The 17,995-nt window shown below is 66.8% G+C and overlaps 1 pseudogene; it reads left to right on the top strand.

Annotated features, from left to right (window-relative positions):
• The first annotated feature begins 4,774 nt into the window (after positions 1 to 4,774).
• Positions 4,775 to 17,327, top strand: LOC134756750 (fibroblast growth factor receptor 3-like; annotated as a pseudogene).
• The last annotated feature ends 668 nt before the right edge of the window (positions 17,328 to 17,995 follow it).

Below are 17,995 nucleotides of genomic sequence, written 5' to 3'. Positions count from 1 at the left end.
ACAGCCCAGCCCAGTTCAGCAGTGCTACCCAGGGGCCCTTCTTCCTCCATCCCATGGTGGCCTGCCCTGATCCCTGGCACCCAACCCTGTGCCCTGCCAGTGTGGAAGGGCACTAGTGGTTCCTGGGGAAGGTGGTAGGAGATGGGGAGCTCCGAGGGGAGATCGCATGGCTCCCAGGGGGTCCCATGGGCATAAGGGACTTGATACCCACTCCGGACCTCCGTGTCCCCTGTCCTTCCACTCAGCCTCATGGCAGGGCCGAGGGAAGCTCCCCGCAGCAGCCCCAGCCCTAGGCCAGGTTCTGATCCCAGAGGGGAGCTGGACAGGAGGCTCTCTCTGGCAGCTCGCCTGCCCTGGGTTCCAGGTCTCCAAGCCTCGGCCTCCCTGCCCACCTCCCTGTCGGGAAAGGCGGCAGCTGCCTGCCCAGAGTGCTGTGGGGAACAGGCGGTGTGGATCTGAGACTGTGCTGGGAACGTCCTCTCTGCTGAAGGCGTCTCTGCCATTTTCTGAGTACCTGCAAGGGAGACGCAGGAGACGCGGGTGTGAGCGGGGCCATGGGCAACCTGCGGAGGCCCTGCACCCAGGATGGGCCTCCCTCCCAGGCACCCTCTGCCACTCACCCACACAGGCCCCAGCAAGCCAGGCCGCCCAGCTCTGAGTCACCGCCAGGGCTGGGCTGGGCCGGGCCGTCAGCTGCACGCGCCGCTTGTCTTGGCCCCTGCCTCCCATACTCACCTTAAGGGGGGACCCCTGGGTGTGGGCCTCAGGAGGTGGGTGGGGGTGCAGGGGGAGTGGGTAGGGAGGTGTAAACCGGAGTCCAGCAGATGGGAAGTTCCTGTCCGGCCGGCACCTGCTTGGAGCCTCCTGCACATGCGGACCCTCAACAGGCTCCCCCAGTCCTCGCCTGCCCTCCCTGCCCCAAAGGCCCCAGAAGGGCCTACCTCATCAGGTGCCACGAGGATGAAGCCAGGTAATATTGCAAAGGGTCTGTGGAAACGCTTGAGCAAGGGCACTGTGATGAAATCGTGGCTACTGACAGCTAATGTGCAGAGTCACCGAAATTCAGGAGTCAAGCAGCCGGCCTGGCCTCACCTCAGTGTCGGGGGAATGCCACCTGCACCTGTGGGCTTGGAAGTGATCCATTTGAACAATACAGTTATTCAGACAATACTAATCCGAGCTTTCAGGCAAGACCTCCCGTGGCCCTGACAGTCCTGGGGCAGAGTGGGCAGCAACTCCTTGCTGGTGGCCGTGGCGGCACTAGGACCCTTTTGAAACCAATTTGGCAAAATTAGCGGCACCATGGAAATGCTCCTGCCCTTTGACCTAACTGCTCCCAGACAGTGCCACTGGAGAAGCCATTCAGAATGTGGAGGGCACCAGAGGAGGCAGCTGCCACGCAGTGCGTAGTGGGCAGAACGGCAGCCCCCAAAAGACATGGTCATGTCCTCACCCCTTGCAGCCTGTGAACGTGACCGTATTTGGAAAAGGATCTTTGCAAATGTAATTAAGGTGAGAATCTTGAGATGGGGGATCCTCTTGGATTATCCAAGTGGGCCCTATATCCAATGACAAGTGTTCCTATAAGAGATGGAAGAGAAGATAGCAGAGTGGGAAGCAGAGGCTGGAGCAATGCGGCTGCGAGCCAAGGGACTTGGAGCCCCGGGACACTTGGAGCCCCCAGGAGCTGGAAAAGGCAGGAAAGATCTTCCCTGGAGCCTTCAGAGGCAGTGCAGCCCTGCCTACACCTTGATTCCAGACATCTGCTCTTCCAGACTATGAGAAAGTAAATTTAAGTCAACTAGTGTGCAGTAATTTGTGAGGGCAACCTAGAAATACAGGATGCTACTGAACAAAGGAGTCCCCGGCTGCTACCGGAGGGAGAGGTGGTGGGCCTGGGCCAGAGCTGCGGGGACAAAGGGAGGGAGTGGGTTGTGAAAGTGCCTGGTCCCCAGTCCCTCCTCCTGCCAGCACTGCCCACTGGTCAAACCCACCCAGAAGCTGGAGAGCAAGGGACCCTGAGAGATACGGTCTGTAGGATCAGGCTTTCAAGGACAAATGGGAGAGGGGCTGGGGAAGGGACACATGGGGAACAGACCCCTACTGGGCATTTCTGCCAAGGAGAGGATCCTGGTGAGGAAGAAAGCAGAAAGCTATGTGTTCACAGATGCACGGATGCTCCCCTCCCAGAGACCCGCGGCCGTGGGTGCAGAGGGAGTCAGTCCTTCTTGGAGGTACTGGGAAAGGAGCCTACAGCTCCACTGAGCCCTTCTGCCTACAGGAGGGGCCCCACTCAGTAGCTGTTCCCTGAGGGAGACCTGTCCACGCATGAGCTCCTTCCCACAGTCCCATCCAGTCCCCCAGGGGAAGGGGCAAGACGGTCAGGTCAGGACCCACACGCATGCTGGTGCTTTCAGAACCTGATGACTTAGTTGGTTAAGAGAGCTCACACCTGCAATCCCAGCACTTTGGGAGGCTGAGGCAGGTGGATCAGTTGAGGTCAGGAGTTCAAGACCAGCCTGGCCAACATGGTGAAGCCCCGTCTCTACTAACAATACAAAAATTAGCTGAGTGTGGTGGTGCACACCTGTAATCCTAGCTACTTGGGAGGCTGAGACAGGAGAATCACTTCAATCAGGGAGGCGGAGATTGCTTGAGCTGAGACTGTGCCACTGCGCTCCAGCCTGGGTGACAGAGCAAGACTCCCTCTCAAGAAAAAAAAAAAAAAAAAAAAGAGCAGGGCCAATGTGCTGCTGTGCCTTGGGGAACGGTGTCCTGGGAGGGGACCTGGCTGGCAGTGACCTGGGGCTGTGCACTGGAGGGGGCTGGACAGTGCACTTGGAGGTTGGTGAGCCTGGGCCCCGAGACGGTCTGGGGACATGGGCTTGGCCAGAGCAGGAAATGAGGGTGGCCAAGGACAGGTGCTGAGGTACCAGGTGGGCACAGAGGGGTGGGCATGAGGGCTTCCTGGGAGCAGGGCCCTTCCAAGTCCCTGAGGTCAGCCCAGGGACACCCTGGCCTCTGGGAGATTCATGGTGAGGCTGTGCATGGGCTGGGTGGGGTCAGCAGGCAGCCAGTCACTGAGGGGCTTTCAGCACCCATTTGCCTGATGAGCACCTCCAGTCCTGGAAGCCACAAGCCAGGCAGGCAGCAGACCCGGCTGGCCCTCCCGGCCAGCTCACTGGCTCCCATGGGCCCCGGACCTCCTTGGGCTTTGCCTGAAGGTGGGAGCAGATGGCCTTTTCCTTGTGAGGGTGGACACAGAAGCCAACAGTCATGTGGGGTGAGGGGACCCAGGCACCCCCAGCGTCCCCCGCAGGGCAGCACCTTCCCCTCCTGGGAACCCACCTTACCAGTCCCAAGCCTCTTCAGCTGGACTCTGAGCCCACCCCGTGGAGCCCAGAACCTCGGGCCAGCTCAGGCTCTGCCACCAGCTCTCTGTCACCCTCCCTCAGAGCCGGGCTGTGCTCCCCAAGCCAGGGGTATCCAGCCCCTGCTCTTCATCCTAGGTCGGGCAGGCAGCCAGCCCCAGGCCTGTGTCCTTGGGGAGCGGGGGGTAGAGGCCCCTAGGGCGGGGCTCTCAGGCGGCTTAGCTGCATGCGGCCCCAGGTCAGTCAAAGCAGCCTCTGCACCTCGCCAGTCAGGTACGCAGGCCGCGCCGGGCTGCCCCAGACCTGCCGCGCACACGGGAGGCTCAGCCTGGAATGCCGTCCTGCCCTCCTCCACCTGAGGAATTGCCGCTCACACCACACAGGGTTCAGCTCCGCGGCATCTCGGCGAAGCCTCCTGACATCCCGACCCCCGCCGAGACCTCCCCTCTGAGCTCCTGAGCACAGCCCCAGGGGACCCGAGCTGCGCGCTGTGCAAACACAGGCCTGCCCTCGCCCTCGGTGCGCCCCGTGCCCGCCGCCCCCTGGGCCGCCCCGCGGTGCGATTGGGGGCCTAGCCCGCCTGCCCCGGATCCCACGCCCTCGAGACCGCCGGGCGCCCCCGCCCGGCCACGCCCCCTCGGATGCCCCGCTCCGCCCCGAGGGGGCGTGCCCTGCGCCCCCGCGAGCCGGGCGGGGACCGGGCGGGAGCGGGGCGGGGCCGGGGCGGGGCTGGGGCGGGGCCGGGATGGGGCGGGGCCGGGGCGGGGCTGGGGCGGGGCGCGGACCGTCTCCCACTGGCTGCGGCGCGCGGGGCAGCGCAGGCTCAGTGCGCGGTGGCGGCGGCGTCGCGGGCAGCTGGCGCCGCGCGGTCCTGCTCTGCCGGTCGCACGGACGCACCGGCGGGCCGCCGGCCGGAGGGACGGGGCGGGAGCTGGGCCCGCGGACAGCGAGCCGGAGCGGGAGCCGCGCGTACCGAGCCGGGCTCCGACGCTCGCCCGGTCGGTGCTTGGGGCCGGGCAGGCGCGCGGAGGGATCCAACGGTGCTCGCGGAGGGGTCGGGGCGCGGCTGTCGCGGAACCACAGAGGTGCCTGCAGCGGGCCGGGCCGGGGCGCGGGCTTCCCGCGCGGGAAAGTTTGCCGCCGCCGCCGCCCTGGGAAGGCTCTGCAGCAGCCAGGGAGGGAAGGGGGAGGAGGGAGGGACCGCGGCGGGGAGGAGGCGGCCGGCGCCAGGCGGCCCGGGAGCCCTGGGCGGCGGCGGCGGCAGGCGGGGCGGCTGGGGGTCGGAGGCGTCGGGACGCAGGAGCCGGCCACCCCCGCTTTCGTCCCTGTCCGCCCCTCTAACGAGCTGCCTTCCTTCTCCTGCAGTCTGCCGAGCGGCGCCCGCCTCCCGCCGGTGCCCGCGCCGGGCCGTGGGGGGCAGCATGCCCGCGCGCGCTGCCTGAGGACGCCGCGGCCCCCGCCCCCGCCATGGGCGCCCCTGCCTGCGCCCTCGCGCTCTGCGTGGCCGTGGCCATCGTGGCCGGCGCCTCCTCGGAGTCCTTGGGGACGGAGCAGCGCGTCGTGGGGCGAGCGGCAGGTAAGAAGGGACCCACTAGGCACGGGAGAGGCCGGCCCGTGCGGGCAGAGGCGTTGGGGACGGGAACCGGCCCCGGGTCGGAGGGGCCGCCGGGTGTGAGTGACGCCCCGGGGTTAGAGCCCGGATTCCGCTGCCTCCTTGCCGGAGAGCGCGGCCAGAGCTAGCGCGGCGACTTATGGGGCGCCCGGAGCCGCAGATACCCTCCAAGTGCGAGGCCACCACGGGGAGCCAGGCTGGGGGTTGGCTTCCGCAGCCCCGATCCCTTGCGGCTCCCTAGCCCTGGCCTGTCGGGAGGGCGCGGGGGGCCCCATTTCCACGATTCCCGCTGTTGTTATTCGGGTTCTGCGCAGACGGAAAGTTCCCATTGTTGGCGTCCCCCTCCCCCGGGCCCCAGTTTGTGGCCAGCTTTGGCCAAGGCGAGAAGCCGGACTTCTGAGGGTGGGAGTGCGCGTCAGCGAAGCCCGGCCCCTGCCCGCCCGAAGAGGCAGCAGCCTCCAGCGTCCCCGCTGCCGACCCTGCCCCTGCCTGGGGGCCGAGGGCGCTTCCCCGTGGGTGCGCGCCGAGCTCCAGGCAAGCGAGGGGCGCGTGTCCCAGCGTCGCGGGCCCTAGACTGGGCTGGCGGTCCAGGTCCCGCGGGACGTCGAGGGTCTGAAGGGAGGTCCCGCGGGGCGAGGGGAGGGGAAGGGGCGCCCGGCCGGACCTGCACACGCGCCGCGGTTCCTCGTGGGCCGGGCCGAGAGCTCCGGTGCCGCCGCCGCGTACACCCGCTGCCGGTTCCGGACGGGCGAGGGGGGCGCGCACAGCCCAGCCCGGCGGGCGCGCGGAGGGAGGCCTTGGCCCGGTGAGCTCGCGCCCCACCCGGGCCCAGTCCCGAGCAGCCGCTTCTTTGTACCTCGACGCGGCCACAGACCGCGCATTGATGGCGGCTCGCGGGGAGGTGTGAGCGACTGCGGGCGCGGCGGGCCGGGGAGGGCGCCTGGAGGGCCGAGGCAGATGGCCGCCCCGCCCGCGCCCCCGCGCCCCTTTCTTCGTCGGCGGCTGCAGCCTCCCGGAACAATGTCATTTTTTTATGAATGAAAGTGGCCCGGCGCTTGAATGTGCGTGTCATTCAGCGGCGTGACAGGGGTCGTCGGGAGGTCAGCGCGCGCTTTTAGCGCCTGCTCGGGCGGCCCCGCTTCCAGGGGTGCCGGAGGGGCGGCCGCGGGGGGAGCTTGGCTTTCGCATTCTCATTCAGATAAAGATATTACTCCTTACGGCCCGCGAATGCCAGCCAGCCCCGGGGAAGGGCGGCGGCCAGGCTGCGAGGCCTCTCCTAGACCCCCTGAGCTCCTGGGCCTGTGGGGTGGGATTTTTACTTTGTGCCACAGTGGGGGAAACTGAGGTACAGGACCAGTGAGTGGCAGAGTTGTGGAGACTCTGGGACTAGGAAACGCCCCCCAGGTCCAGCACAGCCCCTCTGGGACACAGCAGAGGGCTGTCGTTGGCATGTGGAGCCCAAGTTGAGGTCGGCACTGTGTGGGGTTGGGGCGCCAGCGGGAGCACGTGTTGTGAGATCCATAGAAGGGTGGGAGGTGGGACGCGTTGCCTCCTACCCCGCCTCGGGTACAGCAGGAGTTTTGTCTCCAACGTGTTTGGGCACCAGTGTCTGTGTGGTGTCAGTGGGGCCTCCCTTTTGTTGATCAAGAAAGAAAGAACCCTTCCTAGGGCTGCTGGGGGGCTATAGCTCTCCCCATGCCTGGCAGCTGGGTCGGGTATGGGGGCTCCACCCAACTGCTGACTTCCCAGTGGGAGTCAGACCCTGAACTTATAGTGCCCACTCATGCCCCGTGTCACACTGTCCTTCACCTGGTGCTCGCCACCCAGCCCCTGCTGGGGTGCCCTGGCCTCTGCTGGCACCTAGCAGGCAGGCAGTGGGGGGGCGGTCAGGGCTGCACCCTCCCCACCACACACGGGCAGATGGCCACCGGTGTGGCTGGCCTGGGGCTGCTGTGTCCCCCGTCCCCCCGTGCTGGACCAGGCTGAAGCAAATACTTGTGTGGATGGCTTGACCTGTTGTCGCCACTCAGACCAAACCGGAACCAACCGGCTGTTGCCCTTGGGCCAGGGCCTGCAGCTGAGGCTGCCATGACCAGCCTGTTCTCGGCCTTCTGGGGGGCCTCGAGCAGCTCCCAGCTCTGGGTGGTCCCCACAAGACACTGGCCAGGACCGGAGGGCTGGAGGTCAGGCCAGGAGCCCCCCTGACTGTGGGGTCCCCACAGGGGCAGTCCTTGAGCTGTGGGTCCCTGTGGGGCGAGGGCTCCCTCGGATGCTTCAGGGGATGAGTGTGGGCCCTTCTGGCTGGCAGGGTCATCCTGGGCACTGGGCGCGTGCGGCTGGATCAGGTGGGTTGGGCAGAAGAGGGCCTGGCTAGGCAGCCAGGGACTGGTGTGGCCAGAGTGGGCAGCTGGGCCCCCGAATCTAGGCCACGCGTCTGCAGAATGACAAGTGATGGCGCAACCCGCCCAGCTGGGTCTGAAGAAGGAGGCTGCCTGGGGGACCACCCACCCCCGTCCCGGCCCCAAGCCCAGGACGCCCGCCTGCATGCATTGTCTGGCCCTGGCAGGGAGGCCTAGGGGCGATTGTCCCCCCAGCCGTGCCCATGGTGTGTCCTTGGGTCACAGGCTTTGGTGGCTCTGGGGAGCTGGGCAGCTACTGGGGAGGGACCCAGGGGCCACCTGCACATCTGCCCCTCTGGGTGGGCCCCCACCCCAGCTTCTCAGCCCCCAGGGAGGGGCCAGGGCTGCTGACCTGCCCTGGCTCTCACAGCTTCCTGCCCCCAGCCTGGTCGTCCTCTGTGAGGGGGCCCCAGTCCCCCTGCAGGCAGCAGGACTCCACCCCCCGGCCCCCTTGAGGGCCCGCCTGGGCCTCCCCACTCCCCGGCCTGTGAGACCCACTTGGCCGGACCCAGCGCCGTGTTTGTACTTTGCTCTTCTCGGTGTGTTTTCCGTCATGACTGCTGTGTGGAGCTTCCACAGGAGCTGCAGGATACAGAACCTTGCCCACCCCAGGGAGCCCCCACCCCCGCCCCGGCCCCCTCGTGCTGCTCCGGCCTGTGCTCTGCCCGGTGAACCCGCGCATCGCCCCTCAGATCCGTCCACACGGCCACGTGACCCTGCACCTCCTTCCTTCTCGCCTGTTCTGTTCCCTGGCTGTCCATTTGAACTGCTTTTCAGGCCCATATGGGGTGCGGGGGCTACTGAGGACGGACCCCTCCTGGGGTGAATCTGCACCACGAGGGGGCTGGCTGGCCAACCCTGGCACCCCCTCTGAGCTCCATTTCAGTCAGAGGCCAGCAAAGGGCAGCCTGTCCCCTTTGCCCGCAGCACCTGCCCGTTGTGGTGCCGCCTGTGAGACAAGCATGGATTTTATGTTTCCAAGCAATTGAACAAATTAAAAGAACGAAGAGTCACACTTTGTGACACTTTGAGATTTGATTTCTCCATGTCCATAAGTGAAGCATCATGGGGCCACCGCTGTGGGGTTGGCTGCAGGTTGTGTGGGGAAGGCGGCTGTCACACCGAGGCAGACCGGAGTCCTTGGGACAGACTGGTTGGCAAAGCTGAAGATAGAGACCTTTGGCCCTTTTGGGACACAGTTTCCAGCCCCTGGTCTGGTGGGACCCTGGATCTGGGTCAGAGCCTTCCTCACTCAGGGCCGCCGAGGCCTCCACTGCTGTGTCTGTAAATGGTGCCGGGTTTGGGGGTGCCTGCCTCATGGTCGCCCATCTTGCCCACAGAAGTCCCGGGCCCAGAGCCCGGCCAGCAGGAGCAGTTGGTCTTCGGCAGCGGGGATGCTGTGGAGCTGAGCTGTCCCCCGCCCGGGGGTGGTCCCATGGGGCCCACTGTCTGGGTCAAGGATGGCGCAGGGCTGGTGCCCTCGGAGCGTGTCCTGGTGGGGCCCCAGCGGCTGCAGGTGCTGAATGCCTCCCACGAGGACTCCGGGGCCTACAGCTGCCGGCAGCGGCTCACGCAGCGTGTACTGTGCCACTTCAGTGTGCGGGTGACAGGTGAGCTCTGGGGCCACGCCAGCTACAGAAAGGAGCCGAGTGCCGGGCTCCCTGAGTCCCTGCGTGGGTCAGGAGCGGCTGGGGGTCTCTGTGGTCATTGGTGGAGACGAGGGCACCCCCAGGAAGTGCTGCCCAAATGGGGGACCCTGCCCCATCTGGGAGGAGCACCTGGGGGCTTCCTGGGGCAGGTTGGACATCGGATGCGGCCGTCTCTGCCTTGCAGACGCTCCATCCTCGGGAGATGACGAAGACGGGGAGGACGAGGCTGAGGACACAGGTGTGGACACAGGTGGCAGCAGGGTCCAGGGTTCAGGCCAGCCGGGATGGGGCCCGCTGCCACCGCCAAGCCCTGCCCTCCACAGGCAGCTGAGGGACTGAGGCCCCGGAACAACCTCCCTGGGGTCACCCCGAAGGTCCGGTCCCCTCAGGATGCAGGAGGGGCTGGGCCACTGACATGGCTGTAGATGCCCGACCCTGGTGGCAGGGCTGGGTGCAAGGGGACACCGTGTTGCTGATGGGGAGACCGAGGCACAGGGCCCTGGGGGTTCCAGGAGCAGGAGGAGGCCAGGGCTGGCCTGTGGGGCTCTGGTGTTGGCTATAGGTGAGATGGACCCTGCAGACATGAGCGCAGCAGGGCGGGGCACTCAGGTGGCCGCCGTGGGGTGGATGGACCCGGGGTGAGGGCGCCGGGACGCCTGCCACAACCAGTGGCGGGCAGGGTGGCTGGCAGGAGGGTGGCTGGTTGGTGGGCTGCGGCTGTGAGAGAGCAGTCGGGGACGATGCCTGGCGTCCCGGCCTGGAACGGTGGCAGGTGGACTTTGCCAAGTTGTAGGGCGGGGAGGTGGGGCTTCTGGTTTTGGAGGGAGCTCTGAGGGGAGTGCGTGCAGGTGATGAGGGTCATCGTGGCACAGACACGGGGGGCAGTTACGACTTGCGGACTGATGGTGTGTGGGCTGGGTCCCTGGGCCAGTGGGGTGAGCAGGTGAGGAGGGGAGGCTGAGTCCATGAGAGAAACTGAGCTGGGGGAACTCACCCTGGGGGTCTTCAGGAGGCCTGGGAGGGAGCTCAGCACCGTGGGGTGCCTCTTTCCAGCCTCTGTCCACATTGCTGATTGCTGGGCCTCAGTGCCCCTGATGGGCATGTCCCTGGAGGGGGCTGGCAGTGAGCTCACTGAGGGGAGGGCTGCTTCCCTCCTGGGGAATGCCAGCCCATCCTTGCCTGGAGTCCCGGCAGGAAGGCAGCACCAGCCCTGAGGAAGGAGAAAAACCAGTTGGGCTGTGAGAGGGGTGGTGGGAGCCCTGGACATCGAGATGGGAGGAGGCAGGGCCTCCAGGGTGCCACCGTCTCTGGGTGCCCGCCAGACTTGGAGCTCTGCAGAGGGTGGTGTAGGGTCTTGATTCCCGTGGGCCCATGCTGCCCAGCTGCCTCCAAGGCTCCTGGCTCTGCAGGCGACTGGGCTCCTCTCCTGGTAAACTGCTCCCAGGTCCTGGCTTGTCCACTAGATGGGCCTGCCCCCTGGGTCTTCAGTCTCCCCATTGGTGGGCCTGGCCCTGGCACGCCTCTCTGGGCAGGTGGGCTCCCCTGGACAATGCCCTGTGCCCTGTGACTTCACAGGTCCGGACAGAGCACCCTGGAGGGGAGGGGAGGGGACACACGGCCCAGCTCTGAGAAAGCCCTGGGGAGGGGACAAGATGTGGAGGCTCCTGGGAACCTCATCCCGCCCTCTTCCTACACAGGACGGGAAACTGAGGCTGGGGGTGGGCAGGGGCAGCTCTGGGGAGGGGGTTGTTCAGAGGGGCCTCTGCTCCCACTCGGGTCATGGCCTTCACACGCATCTCGGCCCGCAGGGGCCCCTTACTGGACACGGCCCGAGCGGATGGACAAGAAGCTGCTGGCCGTGCCGGCCGCCAACACGGTCCGCTTCCGCTGCCCGGCCGCCGGCAACCCCACTCCCTCCATCTCCTGGCTGAAGAACGGCAGGGAGTTCCGCGGCGAGCACCGCATCGGAGGCATCAAGGTGGGCGCGGCGGGGTGGCTCTGGGCCTGGCAGGCGGCAGTGGTCGCTGCCTCCGCTCACTCGCCCGCCCGCGTCCCGGTGCAGCTGCGGCATCAGCAGTGGAGCCTGGTCATGGAAAGCGTGGTGCCCTCGGACCGCGGCAACTACACCTGCGTCGTGGAGAACAAGTTTGGCAGCATCCGGCAGACGTACACGCTGGACGTGCTGGGTGAGGGCCCTGGGGCAGCGCGGGGGCGGGGGCGGCAGTGGCGGTGGTGGTGAGGGAGGGGGTGGCCCCTGAACGTCATCTGCCCCCACAGAGCGCTCCCGGCACCGGCCCATCCTGCAGGCGGGGCTGCCGGCCAACCAGACGGCGGTGCTGGGCAGTGACGTGGAGTTCCACTGCAAGGTGTACAGTGACGCACAGCCCCACATCCAGTGGCTCAAGCACGTGGAGGTGAACGGCAGCAAGGTGGGCCCGGACGGCACACCCTACGTTACCGTGCTCAAGGTGGGCCACCGTGTGCACGTGGGTGCCGCCGCTGGGGCTCCTGGGCTGGCCCCAAGGGTGCCCCTTGGCTGGGGGTTGCGTGAGGATTTGGGTCTAGGGGCTGGAGCTTCGGGGGCAGAAGCTGTGGGGTTGCTTGTGGGGCCACGTCTCAGCCACCCCACACCTCAGGGCCATAGGCAGCTGCGTTAGGACCCGTTTCCGTGTCTGCAGAGGGCCAACCTCAGCCACTGAAGTCCCTGACATGGAGCTGCCCACGGGCTTCTTGGGGGTGGGTGCGGCTTGGGCAGCAGTGGTGCCCCAGGACAGGGCAGTGTGGCCAAGCCCTCCAGGCCCCCTCTGGACCTCAGAGGCGGTGGCTGAGCCCCGACCTGGCCGATTGGCTCTCGTCAGCTGTGTGCAGTGGGGCCCAAGCTCACTGTCTGCCCGCCTCCTGAAGCCCTTAGCTTTGTTCCCATGGCTGCCGGGTGGGGGCCACTGAATTGGGACGGTTGCGACACTCAAAGCCCAAAGAGAAACATCTGTTCAGAGAGAAGACGGTCTCGTGGGGGCGGGGAGCAGGCGCAGGGCGAGGGTGGAGTCCCGACCCTGCCCAGAGAGGCCGCCTCGGGCCCTGTCCAGGGTACAGGTTCTGCAAGAGCCCGGGGGAGGGCAGGCCAGTGACCAGAGGTTGTCTGAGGGTCTGGGCTGGGTTGTTGGGGTGGAGGCAGAGACGTGCATCCTGTGAAACCACAGCCACCTCGAAGTGCCTCTACGCCTCCTCCAGGCAGCCTTTGGGGCTGACGCAGCCCAGCCTCGATCTGTACCTTGGGGGTCTCCCACATCCTGCCTCGTGCCCGGCGGGGCTGCCTCAGGGGCGTGCCTGAGCCGGGTCTCTTGTCCCCGCAGTCCTGGATCAGTGAGAGTGTGGAGGCCGACGTGCGCCTCCGCCTGGCCAATGTGTCGGAGCGGGACGGGGGCGAGTACCTCTGTCGAGCCACCAATTTCATAGGCGTGGCCGAGAAGGCCTTTTGGCTGAGCGTTCACGGGCCCCGAGCAGGTAACGACTCTGTCCCATGCCGGCCGGCACAAGAGCTCCAGCTCCAAGGCCCTGTCCGCACGCCCTGCACGCCCCGCACGCCCAGCCCTGCTCGCTCCCGCCCCTGGCTCGCGCTCCACTCGGGGCCGCCTCGGCAAGGCTGGCAGCTCCAGCCTCCATGGTGACCACCCGCTTCGAGCCCCGTGGCCTGCGCCGACCCTTCCCGCACGCCTGCGACCCCCACAGGAGGTGCCCGGTGCCCACCGGGCTGGCTCCGTGCCATCTGTGAGCACCCCTTTGCGCCTCTCTCCACCCTCGCCCGCTGCCTGCTCGCTTCTGCAGCCTGTGTGTCCCTGTGTCCATCCTCCACCTGCACCTGCCCGGCTCTGCGCTAACCCGCATGCTGCCTGCCCGCCTGCCGCTCACCTGTGACAGAGGACTCGCCGGTGGAGGGGCCTGGCTTCGGGCTCAGTACCGGTGTACCAGGCGGAGGGCCCTCGGCCGCGTGGCGGTGACCAAGTTGGCGGTGGCTGAGGAGTTGGTGGTGGCGGCGTTTTCCTTGCAGCGGCTGGATCCTGCCGTGTGGACTCTGTGCGGTGGCCGCAGGGCGGTGCTGGCGCTCGCCTATCGCTCTGCTCTCTCTTTGTAGACGGCGGGCGCTAACACCACTGACAAGGAGCTAGAGGTTCTCTCCTTGCACAACGTCACCTTTGAGGACGCCGGGGAGTACACCTGCCTGGCGGGCAATTCTATTGGGTTTTCTCATCACTCTGCGTGGCTGGTGGTGCTGCCAGGTACCGGCTTCTGCTGCTCCTGTTGCTCCGCACTGTCTGGGGGACGCTGGCTCGGGACACGCCAAAGCTGCCAGGACGGACGGGAATCCTGTGACTTATGGCCATCCCGCTCCTTGAGCCCTCACTCCTGGCCCTGTGCCCAGTGTGGGGACAAAGTTGGCCTGGCCCGGTCCTGGTCCCAGAGGGGCCCCCTCAGCCCCCTCGAGCCCACTTCCCATCTGGGTCCCCAAAAGGCCCCTCCTGTGGCTCTGGTGTCTCCCGGGCGCCTGGTGGCGGTGTGGGACTGGCTGGCTCTGCTGGGCTCCTCCTCTCCAGGGTCTGGCCCTCTAGACTCACTGGCGTTACTGACTGTGAGACCCTCCAGACAAGGCGGGTGCTGAGGTTCTGAGCCCCCTCCCGCTCCCAGTGGTGCCTGTGGCTCTGGGCCAGGGGCATCCATGGGAGCCCCGTCGGGGGGTGGGGGCCAGGCCAGGCCTCAACGCCCATGTCTTTGCAGCCGAGGAGGAGCTGGTGGAGCCTGACGAGGCGGGCAGTGTGTATGCATGCATCCTCAGCTACGGGGTGGGCTTCTTCCTGTTCATCCTGGTGGTGGCGGCTGTGATCCTCTGCCGCCTGCGCAGCCCCCCCAAGAAAGGCCTGGGCTCCCCCACCGTGCACAAGATCTCCCGCTTCCCGCTCAAGCGACAGGTAACAGAAAGTAGATACCAGGTTCTGAGCTGCCTGCCCACCAGGCCTCCTGGAGCCCCCCCCTCGGCCCACGCTGGTCCTGGGCTGTGAGTCCTCTCTGCAGCCAGGCGGGCTCCCCTCTCCTTGTCTCTGCTCACCATGTAGAGCCTAGGGTACTTTGGGGCACGAAACATTCTAAAAATCTTCATTCAATGCTGGTGGAAGTCAACGCCCCCCCTTCTGGCCCAGCACTGACCCCCGGCTGTACCTCCACGCCCTGTCGCCCACGCGGCGCCAACCTGCCCCTGCTGACCCAAGCAGGTGTCCCTGGAGTCCAGCGCGTCCATGAGCTCCAACACATCACTGGTGCGCATCGCAAGGCTGTCCTCAGGGGAGGGCCCCACGCTGGCCAGTGTCTCCGAGCTCGAGCTGCCTGCTGACCCCAAATGGGAGCTGTCTCGGGCCCGGTCAGTGGTGCTGAGGGCCAGCGTTGGCTGTAGGGGGCTTGGTGGTGGGGGTGAAACAGCCACCAGTCAGAGGCCTGGCTGGGTTTAGGGGCCGTCAGTGATGTGGCGGATGTTGGGTGTGGCTGGGGTTCTATGGAGATGCTCCTGGGACTGGGTGCATGGCAGGGACTGCCCCTCTCAAGGTGCCCTGTCTGGAGGGGCAGCAAGGGCGGGAGGCTGTGGGTGACGCTCTTCGTCCTTATGAGCAGGCTGTAGGGGGAGCATGGAGGGCTTCCTGGAGGTGGTGGCTCTGGGCCAGGCTGGGGTGGGGACCGTGGTGGGCTGAGAGTGGGCGAGTTTGCACACTCATGGCCCCTCTGCCTCCACTGCCAGGCTGACCCTGGGCAAGCCCCTTGGGGAGGGCTGCTTCGGCCAGGTGGTCATGGCGGAGGCCATCGGCATTGACAAGGACCGGGCCGCCAAGCCTGTCACCGTAGCCGTGAAGATGCTGAAAGGTGAGGAGGGGGCGGCCAGGGGTGCAGAGCGGGGCTGGGGGGGCGGCCAGGGGTGCAGAGCGGGGCTGGGGGGGCGGCCGGGGGTGCAGAGCGGGGCTGGGGGGGCGGCCGGGGGTGCAGAGCGGGGCTGGGGGGACGGCCGGGGGTGCAGAGCGGGGCTGGGGGGGGCGGCCGGGGGTGCAGAGCGGGGCTGGGGGGGGGGCAGCCGGGGGTGCAGAGCGGGGCTGGGGGGGGCGGCCGGGGGTGCAGAGCGGGGCTTGGGGGGCGGCCGGGGGTGCAGAGCAGGGCTTGGGGGGCGGCCGGGGGTGCAGAGCAGGGCTGGGGGGGCGGCCAGGGGTGCAGAGCAGGGCTGGGGGGGCGGCCAGGGGTGCAGAGCAGGGCTGAGGGGGCGGCCAGGGGTGCAGAGCGGGGCTGGGGGGGGGCGGCCAGGGGTGCAGAGCAGGGCTGAGGGGGCGGCCAGGGGTGCAGAGCGGGGCTGGGGGGGGCGGCCGGGGGTGCAGAGCGGGGCCGGGGGCGCCGCCGCCGCCTGACACAGGCCCCCGCTCCTTGCACAGACGATGCCACTGACGAGGACCTGTCGGACCTGGTGTCTGAGATGGAGATGATGAAGATGATCGGGAAACACAAAAACATCATCAACCTGCTGGGCGCCTGCACGCAGGGCGGTAGGTGTGGTAGCGGCGGTGGTGCCGGGTGGGCGGCCCTCCTGGGCCTGGCAGCCCCTCTGAGGAGCCCGTGTCCCCAGGGCCCCTGTACGTGCTGGTGGAGTACGCGGCCAAGGGTAACCTGCGGGAGTTTCTGCGGGCGCGGCGGCCCCCGGGCCTGGGCTACTCCTTCAACACCTGCAGGCCGCCCGAGGAGCGGCTCACCTTCAAGGACCTGGTGTCCTTTGCCTACCAGGTGGCCCAGGGCATGGAGTACCTGGCCTCCCAGAAGGTGAGCAGGGTGGCAGGTGTGGGTGGAGTAGGCTGGGCCCTGCCCTGAGATGCTGGGAGCAGCGGGGAGAGGTGGAGAGACTTCAGCCCTGCCTCCCACCCCTTCCCCAGTGCATCCACAGGGACCTGGCTGCCCGCAATGTGCTGGTGACCGAGGACAACGTGATGAAGATCGCAGACTTCGGGCTGGCCCGGGACGTGCACAACCTCGACTACTACAAGAAGACAACCAATGTGAGCCCGGCCCTGGGGTGAGGGGGTGGGGGTCATGCCAGGAGGACGCCTGGTGCCAACACCGCCTTCCCACACTCTCCCAGGGCCGGCTGCCCGTGAAGTGGATGGCGCCTGAGGCCTTGTTTGACCAAGTCTACACTCACCAGAGTGACGTGTACGTGTCCTCCAGACCTCAGGCTTCAGGGGTGGAAGCGGGAACTGGGCAGAGCCAGGACCCCAGCTGCAGCCCCCAGGCCTGTGCCCTGGAGCTCTTGGGTGTGGTTTCTACCCCTCCCTGGGGGCAGCAGTGCAGCCCTGGCCTATTCCCCTGGTGCCCGCCCAGGTGTCTGTCCTGGGAGTCTCAGGACAGCCTGACCTCACCTTCCCCTGCAGCTGGTCCTTTGGGGTCCTGCTCTGGGAGATCTTCACGCTGGGGGGCTCCCCGTACCCCGGCATCCCTGTGGAGGAGCTCTTCAAGCTGCTGAAGGAGGGCCACCGCATGGACAAGCCCGCCAACTGCACACACGACCTGTGAGTGGCATCCCTGGCCCTCCACTGGGTCCTCAGGGGTGGGGGTCCCTCCGGGGCTGGGCGGGGGAGGGACCGGCAGCCCTTCAGGCTGTTCCCGAATAAGGTGGGAAGCGGCGGGGCTCACTCCTGAGCGCTCTGCCCGCAGGTACATGATCATGCGGGACTGCTGGCAAGCCGCGCCCTCGCAGAGGCCCACCTTCAAGCAGCTGGTGGAGGACCTGGACCGTGTCCTTACCGTGACGTCCGCCGACGTGAGTGCTGGCTGGCTCTGGCCTGGTGCCGCCCGCTTATGCCCCTCCCCCTGCCGTCCCCGGCCATCCCGCCCCCCAGAGTGCTGACGTGTGGGGCACAGCCTGGGCACAGAGGCGGCTGTGCGAAGAGGGGCTCGGTGGCACAGCGCTCACCCCGCCTCCCGCCAGCAGGAGTACCTGGACCTGTCGGCGCCTTTCGAGCAGTACTCCCCGGGTGGCCAGGACACCCCCAGCTCCAGCTCCAGCTCCTCGGGACGACTCCGTGTTTGCCCACGGCCTGCTGCCCCCGGCCCCACCCAGCAGTGGGGGCTCGCGGACGTGAAGGGCCACTGGTCCCCAACAATGTGAGGGGGTCCCTAGCAGCCCACCCTGCTGCTGGTGCACAGCCACTCCCCGGCATGAGACTCAGTGCAGATGGAGAGACGGCTACACAGAGCTTTGGTCTGTGCGTGTGCATGTGTGTGTGTGTGTGTGTGCACATCTGCGTGTGCCTGTGTGCGTGTGCATCTTGTCTCCAGGTGCAGAGGTACCCTGAGTGTCCCCGCTGCTGTGCAACGGCCTCCTGACTGGTGCTGCAGCACCGAGGGGCCTTTGTTCTGGGTGGACCCAGTGCAGAATGTAAGTGGGCCCACCCGGTGGGACCCCCGTGGGGCAGGGAGCTGGGCCCGACATGGCTCCGGCCTCTGCCTTTGCACCACGGGACATCACAGGGTGGGCCTCGGCCCCTCCCACACCCAAAGCTGAGCCTGCAGGGAAGCCCCACATGTCCAGCACCTTGTGCCTGGGGTGTTAGTGGCACCACCTCCCCACCTCCAGGCTTTCCCAGTTCCCACCCTGCCCCTCAGAGACTGAAATTACGGGTACCTGAAGATGGGAGCCTTTACCTTTTATGCAAAAGGTTTATTCCGGAAACTAGTGTATATTTCTATAAATAGATGCTGTGTATATGGTATATATACATACATATATATAAAATATATGGAAGAGGAAAAGGCTGGTACAACGGAGGCCTGCGACCCTGGGGGCACAGGAGGCAGGCACGGCCCTGGGCGGGGCGGGTGGGGAGGGAGGCCCCAGGGGGTCTCACCCATGCAAGCAGAGGACCAGGGCCTTTTCTGGCACCGCAGTTT

The sequence above is a fragment of the Gorilla gorilla genome, chromosome 12 (assembly GCF_029281585.2).
Source record: "Gorilla gorilla gorilla isolate KB3781 chromosome 12, NHGRI_mGorGor1-v2.1_pri, whole genome shotgun sequence".
Classification (NCBI taxonomy): domain Eukaryota; kingdom Metazoa; phylum Chordata; class Mammalia; order Primates; family Hominidae; genus Gorilla; species Gorilla gorilla.
This window is presented reverse-complemented; position numbering and strand designations above follow the sequence as displayed.